The sequence below is a fragment of the Ambystoma mexicanum genome, chromosome 6q, assembly GCF_040938575.1.
Source record: "Ambystoma mexicanum isolate Mex_15411 chromosome 6q, UKY_AmexF1_1, whole genome shotgun sequence".
NCBI lineage: Eukaryota > Metazoa > Chordata > Amphibia > Caudata > Ambystomatidae > Ambystoma > Ambystoma mexicanum.
The window spans coordinates 1,190,205,443-1,190,220,882 of record NC_090937.1 but is presented as its reverse complement, the minus strand read 5'-3'; positions in this window follow the sequence as shown (position 1 = coordinate 1,190,220,882).

Genomic DNA, 15,440 nt, shown 5'->3' with positions numbered 1-15,440 from the left:
TTCCAGTCCTTCAGGAAACCTGCCATTGGGTGGCTATTGGCACAAAGTCAATTAGTATGCTAGACATAGTCACTGCCTGTATATATTGTACATTTACCAGTTATGTCTTATTTGGCCATGGCATGTATATAATTTCTGCTAATAGCATTACTGTTATCTATCATGTATTGTGCTTTGTAACTTGTACCAGCGCCCATTTACTCCCGGGCCCGGAGCGCTTTATAAATAAACTAAACAAACAAACAAAAAAGGATGCGGATATTCTGCATATGTTGTGGTCATGTGGGGCACTCACAGAGTACTTGGCAGATGTATGCGAGGCATTGGAAGAAATGGTAGATCTCTCCAGGGTGTGGGAGGCTGGACTCTGCCTACTGGGATATGTAGACAAATTGAACACTGTTCTCCGCAAACTCCTGAACTTAGGCCTGCTCTTAACCAAGCGAGTCATACTAATGCACTGGAAGAGTAGGGTTTCCCTTCATTGAAAGAGTGGGTGTACAATATGACCTGGGAAAATGATAATGAAGAAGTATATGCTACTTTGCTCTCTCCAACGAGCCGGCCGAAAGATATATGGGGTGGATTCAGGCAATATTTACTTGATAAGAGTGTTAATGAAGACAGCCAAGTTGAAGTGATACGATGGATGCCATATGGTACCTACCTGTCTACTCACCTGCATAATTTGAACACTGAATGTTGTAACTGACAGAATTGTAATGTGATGACTGTGCAAAGTTAAATAAAGTCTAGGAACAAAATAAAAATAGAATATTCAGTGGATTTAATAAGTAACTTAACAAGAACCCATCTTCCCAAATCATCTGATTCTGTAGTTATGACCTTACATTGAAAATGTTTATTAATAAGGGTGATGCCTCCATTCTTTTTCCCATTTGCTGCACTGGAGAACACTTGTGAAAGGTCAGATTCTCGTAAGCATGCAATGGATGGTTTAGCTCGATTGAGATGGGAAAGGACTTTCTGTCCTTTAATAGGTTTATGCAGTCCTTTAACGTTCCATGAGGTTGTATTAAACGACATAGATTATAATAGGGTTGGTGTACACAAAAGTATAGCCCACAATAAGAGAATATTTAGTACAAGAGCATGTAGTGCCCTACTATAAAAAGCAATATTAAGTGATAGCCATACAGAGAGCATTAGTATTAATAGACAAGAGGGAGAGACACATAAGGGAATGGGGTTGACAAACGAAAACAACATGGATTTCTGTAACTTCCATGTACACCAGATAACCTTGAGAGAAGTAGTGGCTAACAGGAAACAGCCACTCCAGTCCATGTTCGGATAGAAACAATGAAGAGTGGGGATGAAGAGCCGGACCCGAAAAAACACGCCCAGTGCCCCTCACCAGCAAGAAAGTTACGTGTTGATGTTGACTTCATACCACCCATTTATATTCATGTGGGTGGTCTGGAGATATCCATTTCATCTCTTCTGTGGCTCTGGATGAAATTTCGCAAATCAGTTGGATTTTGGAAGATGAATGTAAGACCATTGAGAATGACCTTTAAAATAGCTGGGTGAACGATATCATAAATGGCATTTAATTGTTTTAGTGCAGGTCTGAAAGTCAGTAATTCTTGTCTTCTTGCTGCCATGGCATTAGATACATCTTGAGATATAAACACTTTGGTGTTTTCTCACATGAGCTTCCTTTTTTTCTTTGCTTGTAGTCTAGGAAGGCAAAGATTAGAGTTCTGGGAGTGTTGCGTGTAGAGATTATGGGTCCTACACAATGACCCCTTTGACTATTAAACTGCAAAGACGTTGCCAGCTCTAAGATTAGAGGAAGCATGTAGTATAAGAATTGAATGGTGTTATCTTTTTCAATGTTTCCCAGAAGGCCCAAAATCCATAGATTATTCGTCCTATTCCTATTTTCCAAATGTTCATTTTGCTTCTGCAGAGAGTTAACTGTATTTTCGAGTATAGCCACTATACCTGTTACATCCTCAGCATTGCTGACCCTTCTCTCTACTTCATTTATTCTTGACTCAAAAGTGGACAATTTATCATCTAACATTTGCAATTTTGCAATTGTAGCTTCCATACATAGTTTAAGGGAATTTATCTCTGTTAAAATGGCCTGCATGACCGGGTGTTGTATGTCATCTTTGTGTGTGGGAGAGTCCCTTTTCTGTCTTTTAGGGGCATTATTGGTCGAAATTAAGGGCAATTCCTTGGGTTACCCTTTTTTAGAGGCCATACTGTGGTTGATTTGGTGGCAATAAATGTACACACTATTTCCATTAATAATAAATGAGCCACATAAATTGTATGCCTTTTTCTAAAGATGTGCACGTAATATGAGCCTGCAGCCACCTAGCAAATTATAATAAGCAAGAACTGCTCATGTTGTCATTCCCACTTAATAATAAAGGCAACCGTGTGCCAAAAGTAGCTTTTACATGAAGCTTTGACGGAATCCTGAAAGCATGTTTTTGTTGTGAAGAAAACTGAGCCTCCGTGCTTTAAGCGGTATATCCCTGTTACGTCAGCCATACCAGCTGACAGGAAACATCGGCTCGTCAGTATGCAACCTTGCTGCTGCAGGACCGTGGGTACTTTCACTTTCTCTTCTCCTCACCTCACTGCAGGGACCTTGCTTCCACGGACAGCGCCACCATTACCAGGATTGTAGATGTAGGCAAGTTATACGAACATTTATATTTGATTTTGGAAGCATTGAATACATTAAATTTACTCACCAGTGCGGGAGCACAGAGTCAAGCGACCATTTGTGTTGGCACTTAGCCACGCCCCCAGGTTGATGATTAACCTGAACGTTTGGTATCTTATTTATATAGATTTTGCCCTGATGAAGGACCACTCTGGTCCAAAATGCATTGGCCTAGTCATTGTCATCTGTCAGAACACAATTGAATTAAATTGATCACTTTTTTATCCTTCAAGCATACAGGCATGATTTATTGAGCTAATTATAGCCTGCATATGCATATAAGCAGCAGTAACTGTTCACCACAAGAAGTGGTTAGGGTGTGTAGCCCTCACCACAGGCCTGTCTTTTTTTCATTGCACCATATGAGAGACATTTGAGGCTTGTGGGAGGATTCTGCCCCTTGCCTTGAACACCTAACAAATGCCTGGTTTGAGATGGTTATCAGCTTACCAACTTACATGCCAACTAATTGTAAAAGGGTGGCTGGGCTCTTCATATCTAAAGCAGCTGTTTCTTTAAACCCAAAGTTCTTAACTTCCATGCCTCCCCTAAACCGTAACACCAAGCTTAAGTGGAGTCTCCAGAGAGAGAGAGGGACAGAGATAGTATGAAAGAGAGAGAGGGAGATGGAATAGAGAGATTAGTCGGTCAGTGGCACTGAGAGAAAGTGAAATGAGAACTGTCTTCATAAGAACAGTGATACAAGACGGTGACGTACATCAGGTTTTTTGACCTTGTAATATATTTTCATTTGTTTTTGTGACGTTTGCAAATACTTGTATCCCTTTTTCAAACAGTGCACTGCCTGATTATGATCTACTATCTATTAGGTTTGTCTCAGTGGCGTAACACTAAATGTGGGGGTCTCGCTGTGAGCCATGCTGAGGCCCCCCTACCATGAAGCTCCTCAAAAAAGCATGGGACGCATCACACACCGGCCCTGCCCTGACCACCATGTGTGTGCAATGTCCATGGCGATCATGCTGCAGCAAAGGCTCGCACACACTGCGCTAGGTGAAAGATGTATGTTTTTTAATTAAAGCTTAAATCTTTAACCTAGTGTAAATACAAGGGGGCAGTGTCTGGACTGTGGCACCCAAATGTACTAGCATCCAGTGGTAAATATTTGTTACAAGTCACCAATTGTAATGAGGGGGCCTGAACCAATGAACGGAGGTTCAGGGGGCCTCTCCCCCTGGGAATTGTATTTGAATAATGTTATGTTATGTTATGCACTTGTTAAGCGTACGTTCTCCCAAATGAATCTTGGCACTAGCAGCAGGAGACAGCAGTTTTTATAGACAGTGTTAAAATAGGGCATTAAACAGAACAAATATGGGTAAAAAGACGCAGTTTGCAATTGTTTTTGTTGGACAACTCATGCAAACTTCAATAGGTGCAGGCAACAGTGTACAGGAACATTTCTCAATGCATGTTCATGCCAGAATATATGCCAGTATACAAGATGAGTTCATGCTCTCTGTGCTCATACATTTTCATGCTGGCTACACCAATCTATGCCAGCACCTCCTCCTAAGAACATACTCCTTTTGGCATTACCATTAAAAATGCCATACCACAATAAGAAAATATGTCGAAACTGGGTCCAGTGTGGGCCAGTCTGGACATACAAGTACGCTTAAGCTTGCTTTATTATAGATGACAGGTACAAAATGTCAAGCCCAGACTGGCTACACCAAAACGCCAGCCTAGCCACATAATCTCACACATCAAGTTGGCTTCACCCAAAAATGCCAATAAAACAAGCCATGTAATTTAAGGAAATGTCAACCTTGCTCCCCTGCTCCTTGGCCCGAGTGACTCACACACCTATACTCACATGCATACCCATTCACCCTCCAGTCACTCACCCATGCGTTTTCTCTCACATTCACTCACATGAACACAGAGCATTCACGCTTCATTCTCCGAACATGCACCCACAATCACATTCATACCCATTCACCCACCAGTCACTTACACATACACCTTCTATCACATTGACCTTCTCGTGCCAGCTGTAGCCATCCCCGGCTCAGTCCGCTGACTTAAAGTCAGGGTGAACCTGAATTGGTGGGGCCTTCCATCCCACAGGGGCTGCGGCAGGTCCCTATTATTCCAGTGATCAACAGTTCCTTGTTTTAATTCTATCTGGTCAAAACACCCAATATGTGCAATAAATAAATGTTGGAAGAAGATGAGAAGATGCATGGAAGTGCTTGTGGGCCAGGATATATAGGACAGGTAATTAAGTAGTGCCTAAAGGACTGGCAAACACCATGCATTGATCAGGTTGGAACCAAAGTCAGGAGAACAAAGCAAGTAGTCTGCTAGTAATAGTAGAAGTCTAGGGCAGGAGCAAGGAAATGTATATAGCTTAAAAAATTGCACAGTAAAGACTAATTGAACAAAGGCTTAATATATTCTTTGCTGGACGCACCCTTTGAATTAATGACAAGTGGGACACGCAGTATGTGAAGGTCCAATGTGATTTCAGACGGTGTTTTACATGATGATTGCACTTGCTCAGTGTGACGGCAATGCTTGCAGGTATTTGCAGTTTATGGTGGTGGCCAGTGTTGGAAATGGAATTTATTAACTGTGAGCATCCCACCAGCAGGCAGGGTGTGGGGGGTGTCGCTGGAGTTCACAGGATATTTTTCTAAGCTCCTCCATAAATAAACATTTCCATTTCAGGAGATTAATTATTAACACCTGGGAAATAACCCATGAGAGGAGGAGTGTTTCCTATGATGGTACAAGCTATAAAAGGTTCACACCTTTCAAACCTACGAAGCTTGTGTAAATATGTTCGGCAGAATGCAATCCTAACAAGCATATTCACTGGTATTCTAACCAGAAGTTCAAGTGGTCTAGTGGGTATGTTCCTGCTGATGTGTGTTCAAATCCTGGCTTTGGCAACAAAGGCAAATTAAACAATAAATCTCGTGAGGGGTGGAAATGGTGATCCATGGAGATATATTTTGCTGAATCTCAGATCTGGGAAAATACTGCCCAATGACCAGCGCTGTTTGTGGTAGCATCTTTTTCTCTATGTATAATATAGACAAGGACAATGTCATTAGCAATGGGTGCCAATAATTCCTGACTGGAATTGGAGACAGGTGACACTGGAGGAGGCACGGTTGATCAGAATGCTTGGCATGGACCATTGTATGGATTGCGGCTGCTACCCAAACACCAGACCCAGGGTGTTGAAAGTGCTACTTAGACCTCTGCCACAGAAAGGTGAGTCATCATTGTGGGATGCCAACAGCATCCCAAAGACAGCAGGATCCCATTTCCAGACCCCACCAAATCTAACTCTGCCCAAAATGGAGCTGGAACACAAAACCTTTGGGAAATCAGCTGGTGTGATAATTGCTGCCATTCGTCTGTGATAACCGCAGTATAAATGCATAAAACAAAGCACTATAATTTGGCTTCTTTCCTTTAATGCCCAGTTAAAGTGAAAATGGCTTCATTTAACATGGGGAGGGGAAGAGAACACCTGACGATACAGTTCCAATCAATGTACTGGTTTTTACTGCAGAAGCACTGGTAAAAGCACTTGCTTCCAGGCCAAAGGCTGGAAGGAGAGGCAACCTCTAAGCATTCCAAACAGCCAGAAAGAATGTCATCTTGTTGATGCCTTTTTGAAACTTGCACTATGTTGGTTCAGTGTGGACCCATGTAGGGTTTTGTGTAACATGCCTCCCTGGCAGTGTCAGTCACCCCTAACACTCTTGCTGTGGGGGCAAATACTGGATTCCTGAGTACCTTCATCTGGTGCCAATTCCTATCTCATAAAGACATGCATTTTCACATTTGCTAAGCTTACCTTGGTGGCCATGTGGCTAAACCTCATTCAGTGCTGCTTCTTCCAGTAGGACGCCAGTCAGGGCCTGAGTGCTGGGCAGGGTATAATAGCGAGATGTTTTCTGGTTCTCTGGAATGCCAGGCTCTTGGTTGCTTAACAACTACCTACAGAGAAAGTGTCCCTGATAAGGGCAAGAAAGTCTTGTGCTCTGCGATGCATAGTGTATAGGGGTAGGTGGATGATTTTGCACTAGTTCCCACCTCCTCGCTGCTGTCATATTGGAACAGTAGAATAAGAGCAGTAAATGGGATCTCCTGTAATGTTCTTATTCCACATTGAGTGTATGAGAGACCTTATGCACTCAGACAGCCATACAGAATGCACCCTTGCACTGAAAGTGTGGAAGGATGCTGCATGGAAGGATGCCAGCATGCACCTATGGATATCATGGAAAGATAAAGTGAAATCTGACAAGGGCAGAGTGATGTCATAAAGAGGACATATGAACCTATGCTAAAAATGGTATGAACATACTTAAGAATGACAATATAACCGAAGCACCAAGAGAAATATGTACCTACGGCTAAGGTAATTGTGAATACAAAGAAGATGAAGTAGCTTACTGGTCAATAACTGTAAATACGCAGTTACGCAAGGTAGAAAAGAAACATATAGAGGCTAGCTATAGTGGAATATGTAATGTGGCAATGATGGCCGTGTTAGGAAAATGATGGCTAGCTCAAGACGAATTCAACCAAGCGACCTCAGAGACAAACCAAGGTTGCAGAATCAGGAGAAGCTGGAACACTCTGTGTGCAGAATAATATGAAGGCAACATTGGCCTAAGATCAATGATACCATTTTAAGGAATAATTGCAAGGCAAACAGGGAGTTAACCAGGATTAGCTATGAATGAAGGGCACATTTCTCTTAGATTAAAGAAGAAAAAAACATCTGCAACTGGCAAAGTATTGGACAGTTAAGAGTGTATGAAGTCTATGTAAGGTAGAGGGAGCAAGTCTCTAGAGGCCAAGAGCAGCAACAGCACAATGCATAATTAAAACAAATAGCAGTAAATAAGTAGTTTAAATGGACAAATGTGTGGTCTCTTCACATGTGACTCAGAGGTCAAAGACAAAGGTTGATCATTAGAGCCTCAAACAAAGATAGTGATGTGCTCACACTCGCTCAAATGTTCCAGGACAGTGAGCATGCTGTATGGTCAACGATAGACAGACCACTTTGACTTATGGCTGGCTGATGAAGGAGGATGGATTAATTGGGAGAACAGGGATTAATCTCATGCAATTAAAAAACACATGGGTTTTTTCACGTACGTGCTGCTATAGAGCCAAAGATCCATGGATGGGATAGCATGTCAACAAATCAGTGGGTCTAAGGGGCACTGTAACATACAAATGTTGCATAGAGCAATCTGCTGGTAGTTGGTCCTCTATAATCAGTAGTACACGTATTAAGAGGTAATTCAAGGCATGTCCTACAGACAAGCGGCAACCAATGATGTTTTAATTTGCATATGTTCTATATGTAGACATGTTTCCGTAAACAATCCCTTCCCTTAATAGGTTTTTATAATTTGCTACATAGAATGATGTCATAGATGACTCATATTGGGATATAGGACCTCTATGTAATCAAGCTACTGTGTGAGTGTGCATGCATCAGTCCGATGGCTGTCAGTTCTCCTTGCTTTATTAAATGAGAATAAAGTAGTCTTTTGCCATATTCCTTAAGTCTCTCTGATTATTTGGTTTGAGATCTTTATTTGTTATTTCATCTAGCACAAAAGACACTTCAAGGTGTTAGAGCACAATTTGGTAGCTGTGCGGATGGTTGCGGTCTAATCAACCTAGGCCAGATCCAGACACCCCGGATGCTTGGCTGCTCCTTCCATTAGTCAAAAGACCACAGAGCTTCCTGTGGAGATCGGCGCGCAGAGTCACATGCAAGAAGATTTGGTTGGCAGGTGTCCCTTTGATGAAATTCATGTTAGGTACTCGCAGGTGCCCCATGGATGCAAGACAAACTAGTCGGTTGAGCGAGAATTGAAGCTGAGGTATTCGAGCTGAGTCATGGATCTAAGTAGAACAACAAAAGTGGCAATAATAGGGGGAGGGATTGTGTTATAAATAATACACATACAAAATAACAGGATTTTTGAGGAGAGTATAAAGATAAGAAGAAGATACCTCGATTCCAGGTTACAAGGGGGCAGAAGGGTATGCACTAAAAGTAAATATTCAAAATAGCGGTGTTAAGCATTCCTGAGGCAAGGCCGGCAGAAGAGTGCATATCAAATTCCAAAATGGAGTGAAACAGAGAAGGGATACATTTACTAAAATAGTAAAGGAAGGCATATGCAGTAGTATTGAAAAAGTGCACATGTGTGGGGTTATACAGATGTCAATATAAAGCTTGTGTTGTGTTTAAACTAATACATATAAAATGATTGCAAATAAAGAGATTGGTGAACATATGGACCAAGAGACTGACATCAATCAGAAGGGTGCAAATTATGCCAAATTAATATATAAATAAAGAAGATACTCTTGAAATACTAATAATAGAAGAACGACATAAAAAAATGGAAAGTGCAGATGAAGGAGACCACCGAATATCATTGTGTAGATTTTTAAATAAAAAAGTAAGCAGTTCCAATATTTCTTTTTTAGGATTATAAACTGTGATTGATGGTGCCTGTATCAATTGATCAGTGTTGTATAGATGTTGTATATTTGATAAAATAAAGAATCGAATAAAAGGACGGATACGTATTGATGATCAAAATCGACTCATCATCATGGGGGACACTCCCCTTTTACATCTGAGTTGGACATTACCATACATTCCGTAAGGAGGCCAAAGCATGGCTCATTCTGAATGAAAACTAACCCGCTATGATGCAGCCTCCCGCCATACACAGTTCACGCTTTTAATTGCCTATAATGTTGATCAAGTTATTCTGCCTGCATACATAGTATTCGCCAAGTCCATTCAAGCACTGTAATGCCAATCACTCACACCCTGATTGTCTCTGTATACGTTAACTCCTTTGTGAACACCTTCTTGTAAATTGTATAAATACCATGCCTGTAAATTGCTCAAATTGTGATCATGACTGTAAATTGTGCCTGTAACTGTTAAATATATATCTCTAAGAAATGTGCCCAGATGCCTTAGGGCTAGGTGTGCTATATAAATAAAATACAACACAATACATTACAATTGCCCGTATACACAGCTAAATTAAGGAAATATAATTCAGAATGTGTCAGAGACACGACTAATAAGACACTCATGCTGTGTCCTCAGCAGAGTTCGCTGTCGAAAACCTATTGCGGCATACAACAACTTCTTTGCATGCCACATATAAGGGAAATAAAATACAGAAAAGGCTGACCATTTTAGAATGATGGAAGATGTACCAGAGTCAGAAAGAAGATTCACCCGAGAGGGAGTGGATGCTACATCAGTATAAAGTAGAGGATAAAAAGCCTTTGGCTCCCCTTCCCCCTCCTGAAGGTAAGAGTGTAGATACAGAGGAGAGGGGATTTTACCCTTTAAAGGAATTAAAAACATCAGCGGGTTATGTTAATCAAACACATGCACCCCCGCTTATAACAGAGAGGATAATGTGGAAGAGAGCAAACACAGAGAAATCAAACATATAGCAATAACACAATGAAAGTAAAGAGCGTGATGAGAGAAAGGACAGGCAAGACCAACAAATGGAGATAGAGGAAGAAGCAAATAAACAGACAGAAATAAAGGATAAAGCTAAGGGAATAACAATAGCACAGAATGAATGGATGGGGGATACAATATTACTTAAGCTAGACGATAAGGGCATTGATGGGGTTTGTGAAAGAAAGGAAAGAGAAGAGCAGGAAAAGAAAGAAATGGAAGAGGAAAGAGCATACAAAGAAGAGAGGGATGAAGAATGCAAGCAAATGTAATAACGAAGAAGGTATGAGGCAAAGAAAGAAAATGAGAGATTAGAAGAGAAGAAACGAGATGAGTTAGAAGCCTAAAGAACAAAGGTATGTAGGTTGCAAAGAAGGAGAGAGGAATATGAATTCAGGGAGATGATGAGAAGAAGAAGTGGACAATGGTAGGGATTAAACAATGATGAATATTTATGTCATAGGAACATAGTGCTGATTGATGCACAAGAACGATTGGAGCAAAAGAGAGGGTCACAACAACCCCATAGGGAGCTGCAAGGAATGCCGAGATCAGCATGGGCTGATGACCAGGACACAGAACATATAGCGCAAAGACTTGAGACTGTATACAGGCAAATAAGGGATAGAGACGGGCATAAAACTCAAGAGAATGCAAAGGGTTCCCTATTAAGGGGAATTAACGGTAGATTAGATGAGGTGATGACATGCGAATGCAGAACGCTGTATTCAAACAGATTGGATTGCGATGATGCGGAGAAGGACAACAGCCCAATACGAGCTGGGGCAAAATTATGTCATACGAAGAAAGGGAGGAGCGCGTGAAGAGATGGGGCATGCAGTTTTTCAAAAGAATCAACTGTAGAAAGCTAGGTAAAATGGTCAGACCTGGAGGACCCTAAAGAAAAGACACCAGAGCTGAGTTACCACAAGCACATTGAAGCGCAATAGAGGGGCTATATCCTCGCCATATGTAAACATATTAAGATTAGTACCAGGAAGGAGAGAAACAGGCGAGTCTAACCCTGCTTGGCAAGTATGATTGTGGCCCAGGATTTTCACAATTATGAGCAGGATACAGAGGTGTGACTGCACAAAACACAACACACAATGGAGCGTCATTTAATAATTGCAGAGCAGACGTATGGCAGATGCTCAGAGTGCAATATCCCGGTACATCAGACATGAGGGCGATTATGACCAGGAAAATGGGGAAGGATGAAGATCCTGTTGCTTATATTCAAGATATTCAAGATAGATGGCGTCAGGAAACTCATAAACTGTGGGATGAAACAATAGCATTATGGTATCACATTTTGTGTCAGGGGCTGCTTGAGCCACTGAAAAGGCATTGAAGAAAAAGGTGCGAACGGAACCCCGAGTGGGACGGGTATGCCCGGACGTGGGTCCCGTGCCTGCTGGGCCTAGAGACCAAAGCTACTCCTCACTGATGAGCCCCAATCATGGCGAAACATGTTTGGGGATGCTTGTGGTCTCGTGCAGAAGGGATGTGACCTAGCAGTTTGGGCTGGAATGCCCCTTTTGGGGTGGGGCCAAGCCTGATTTGCATATGGTATTTCCCCTTCTGTAATGGCTTGGCAGGCGTAGAACGGTGGTCTGGAGGGTTGCCCAGAGCAATGCCAGTGGTTAAGATTCATTCTAAACCTTCCAGCCATCACCTCTTTGTTTTTGCGAACAGAACCAAAGGCATGACCAGAAATACAATTGACAATCGTGCATCGCTGCCGATTAATGCAGGAAAACAATAAAAAGAATGCTGAGAATAGAAAGCGAAGTTAGTCCAGAAGAATTAGTCAAAAATAGCCAGAGAAGGAGAAGTATTGACGAGTAATAACGGGTCATTGAAATCTCCAATATCTAAAGGATGCAAAGGCTCAATCATCTCAGCAGTTACGCTGGGCCCTTTTTTTTCGGAGTATGACTATGTGATCACGTACCGACCAAGGGTTAAAAATGACAAGGCTGATGCCCTCTCTCGCATGGGCATCGATGAGATGGCGCACGTACCTCCGGACCCCGTGGCCATTAACCCAGGTGACAGATTCTTGGGCATCACAACCACCATGACTCAGGACAAGCTTCTATACGAAGTCCGGCAAGTTTTAACCCAGGAGCAACTACGAGAATGGGGTTCCAGAGGGGAACACTACTGTATTGAGGACCAACTGCCTTATTACAGTAACCGGCTGTTTGTACCGGTGAAAGAACTTTAAGAACAGGTCATCTCGGAGTACCATGACTCCCTCATGGAAGGCCATCCGGGAATTGCTAAAACCTTTTCCAAGGTGAAAAGAAGTTACTGGTGGCCAACATGGAGTAAGGATGTAATTGAGTTCATTTCTTCTTGCAGTATCTGCGCCCACAACAGATCCTCCAAGCAAAAACCCACCAGACTCTTACAACCTCTGGACATCCCACCGGCCCCATGGTACACGATATCACTAGACTTTATTACCGATCTTCCTCCATGTCAAGGTTACAACACCATCCTGGTAATCCTGGATTTATTTTCTAAAATGGCCACTTCTTCCCGTTCAAGGGACTGCCAAATGCATCGGGTCTCGCTAAAATCTTCCTCGAGCACGTGGTGCGTCTGCATGGATTCCCTTCAGTTTTAATATCAGATCGTGGTACCCAATTTGTGTCCAACTTCTGGAAAAAGTGTTGCTCATTGGCTCAAATAGACATCCAATTGTCCACTAGCCATCACCCCCAAACAGACGGTCAAACAGAGAGAACGAATCAGACTCTCGAGCTGTACTTGCGCTGAATGCTTCACCAGGTGGAAGGAGATTGGAAGGATCTTTTATGGGTCGCTGATTACGCCTATAACAACTCGTTGCACAGCAGCACTGGGCAAACGCCGTTCTTTACGGTATATGGAAGACACCCTCGCACTTCTGAGCTAGACATCCCTACGACCCTAGAAATGCCAGCCGTCGCGACCCTCGACACGACCATCTCACAGGCTTTCAGGAAAGCTCAAGAACACCTGCAACAAGCCAATACGCGCCAGAAGAGGTGCAGGGACCAACATCGCACTAAAGCCCCTGACTACCAGGTAGGGGATATGGTGTGGCTAGCCTCCAAACATATACCTCTAAAGGGGACTCGGACATTTCACCCACGGTTTTAGGACCATACCCAGTTGAGTCCATCATTAATCTAGCTGCTGTAAAGCTGACACTGCCAGCCCACATGCGGATACACCCGGTGTTCCATGTAACTCTTCTGAAGCCAGTCAAGCCGGGAACCCAAATAACTACTCCACCAGGACCCGTAATTGTTCATGGGGAACCTGAATACGAAGTAAGGAACATCCTGGACTCCAAGTATGTGAGGACAAAACACTACTATTTAGTGGACTGGAAAGGATACGGTCCACAGGACAGGACTTTGGAGCCCAGTGAGTACATCCATGCTCCACGCCTACTTCATCGTTTTCATCGAGAGCATCCCTCCAAGCTGGGGCCGGACAGGAGAACAACCTTGAGAGGGGCCTTAGGGGGGAGTGCTGTCACAACCTTAGCCTCAGGCCAAGGAACTCAGGCCCTCTGGCCCTCGCCACAGTATTTTAACAAGAGCCGAAGAGCCATACTTTGACCCTCTCGGGTCCCTTTGAGCCAGTCCAGGCGCCACTGGCATCAGGCTCACATGGCAGGTGTGGGTTTCAATGGTCAATGGACTAACATGGCTGCCCCCACAAGGACCAGTGAGCAACCAGCAGTCTAGCATCCAGGGCGGGGCCCGCCCCAAAGGCACCTGGGATACGTGCTGGGTATTTAAACAACGCCCGACTCAAGGCACGCGCTTTGCGTTATTCTGCTCTTGCAGCGTGACGTTCACCGGGTCCTGCTCAGCACCTTGGCCTGCACGGGCGAGAGAAGATGAAGAACCTCAGCCATCCTTACCTGCCCAGCTTCAGCTCCTCCATCCATCCTGAGTCTTTTTGGATATCTTTCTCTTCCTCCAGCACCATCACTGGGAAGAAGGATGAGAATAAAGACATCAAGTAAGCTTACTTACCAAACCCTTCTGGAAAGCTATCGCCACTCGAACATCGTCCAATGGTGTCTGGTCCCGGTTGATCACTTCTTCCAGGACTCCTCCCGCGACCTGCAAGGAACAACGGCACAGGTTAGAAAACTTACAAGGACGGTCTCTGTGCAGTGCTTTCGCATCCTTACCTTCCTGAGCTCTGCCACCAATGTCAGCTCGTTTCCACCATCATCCCTTCAGCACCTGCAAGAAAGAAGAAGGTTATTCGGTGCGACTACAATTACAGACATTTATTCTTAATATGAAAGACTTACCTAAAAGTGGAGTCGCAGCCAGTCTGGACTCCAATCCCATGCCAGTAAAGTAACTCAGCGGAACGGGACCCGGCGACAAAGTGCCCCTGCCCAGAATGGCAGGACAGAGAGCGTACCTTAATGAAAACCAAGGTGAGAGAAGTCCCAAGGGGAACCCCAAGAGGAACACCGGGAGGTGGGTCTCGAGGGAAGGAGTAGTAGCTAAATCCATCGCTGTCTTCTAAAACTGACCCCTGGCAGCACGAATTCCGGAGAAGGTGCAGTGTTCCCAGAAGCATCCCTGACCAGTTAAATGGTGTCCGTGTGGATACAAGGTGAGCGTTACAATAGTAAGTGACAAATGCCTGGAATAATGGGGTAAGTACCCGCAGTTACTTCTATGGTTCAAAAACAAAGCTGGACCAGTATCCATAATACTGCTTAGGAATGCAACAATATGCTTCAAGAATTGAATGAAAAAAGAAGAGCAAGTCTTGCTACCACATAGTAGAAAAACGCCAGTCACAAGGTCAAAGTTACAATTGTACTTTTATTAATAAACAGCTGTCTGGCTCCCAACACCCCACAGTGTGTGCAAGCAGACACCGTGAGATGGGAGAGTGCTGAACATTCCGTAAACACGCATATTTATACAAATTCTTTACAATCTTGGACACTTCATCCAGCCTTTTTTGTGTAATACATAACCTAGGGTTCGTGACCTAACCACATAACTAATTCATGCTTAAACATCTTTGCATAGTTCGCTGTATTTCCCTCAAATATTTCACATGTTTTCCAAATACAAGACACAAAGGTAAGATTCCTCATTTTACTAACTTATATTTGTCTACCATGTGTTCTTAAGCTTAAAGTCAGTTAGTTTCAAGGAG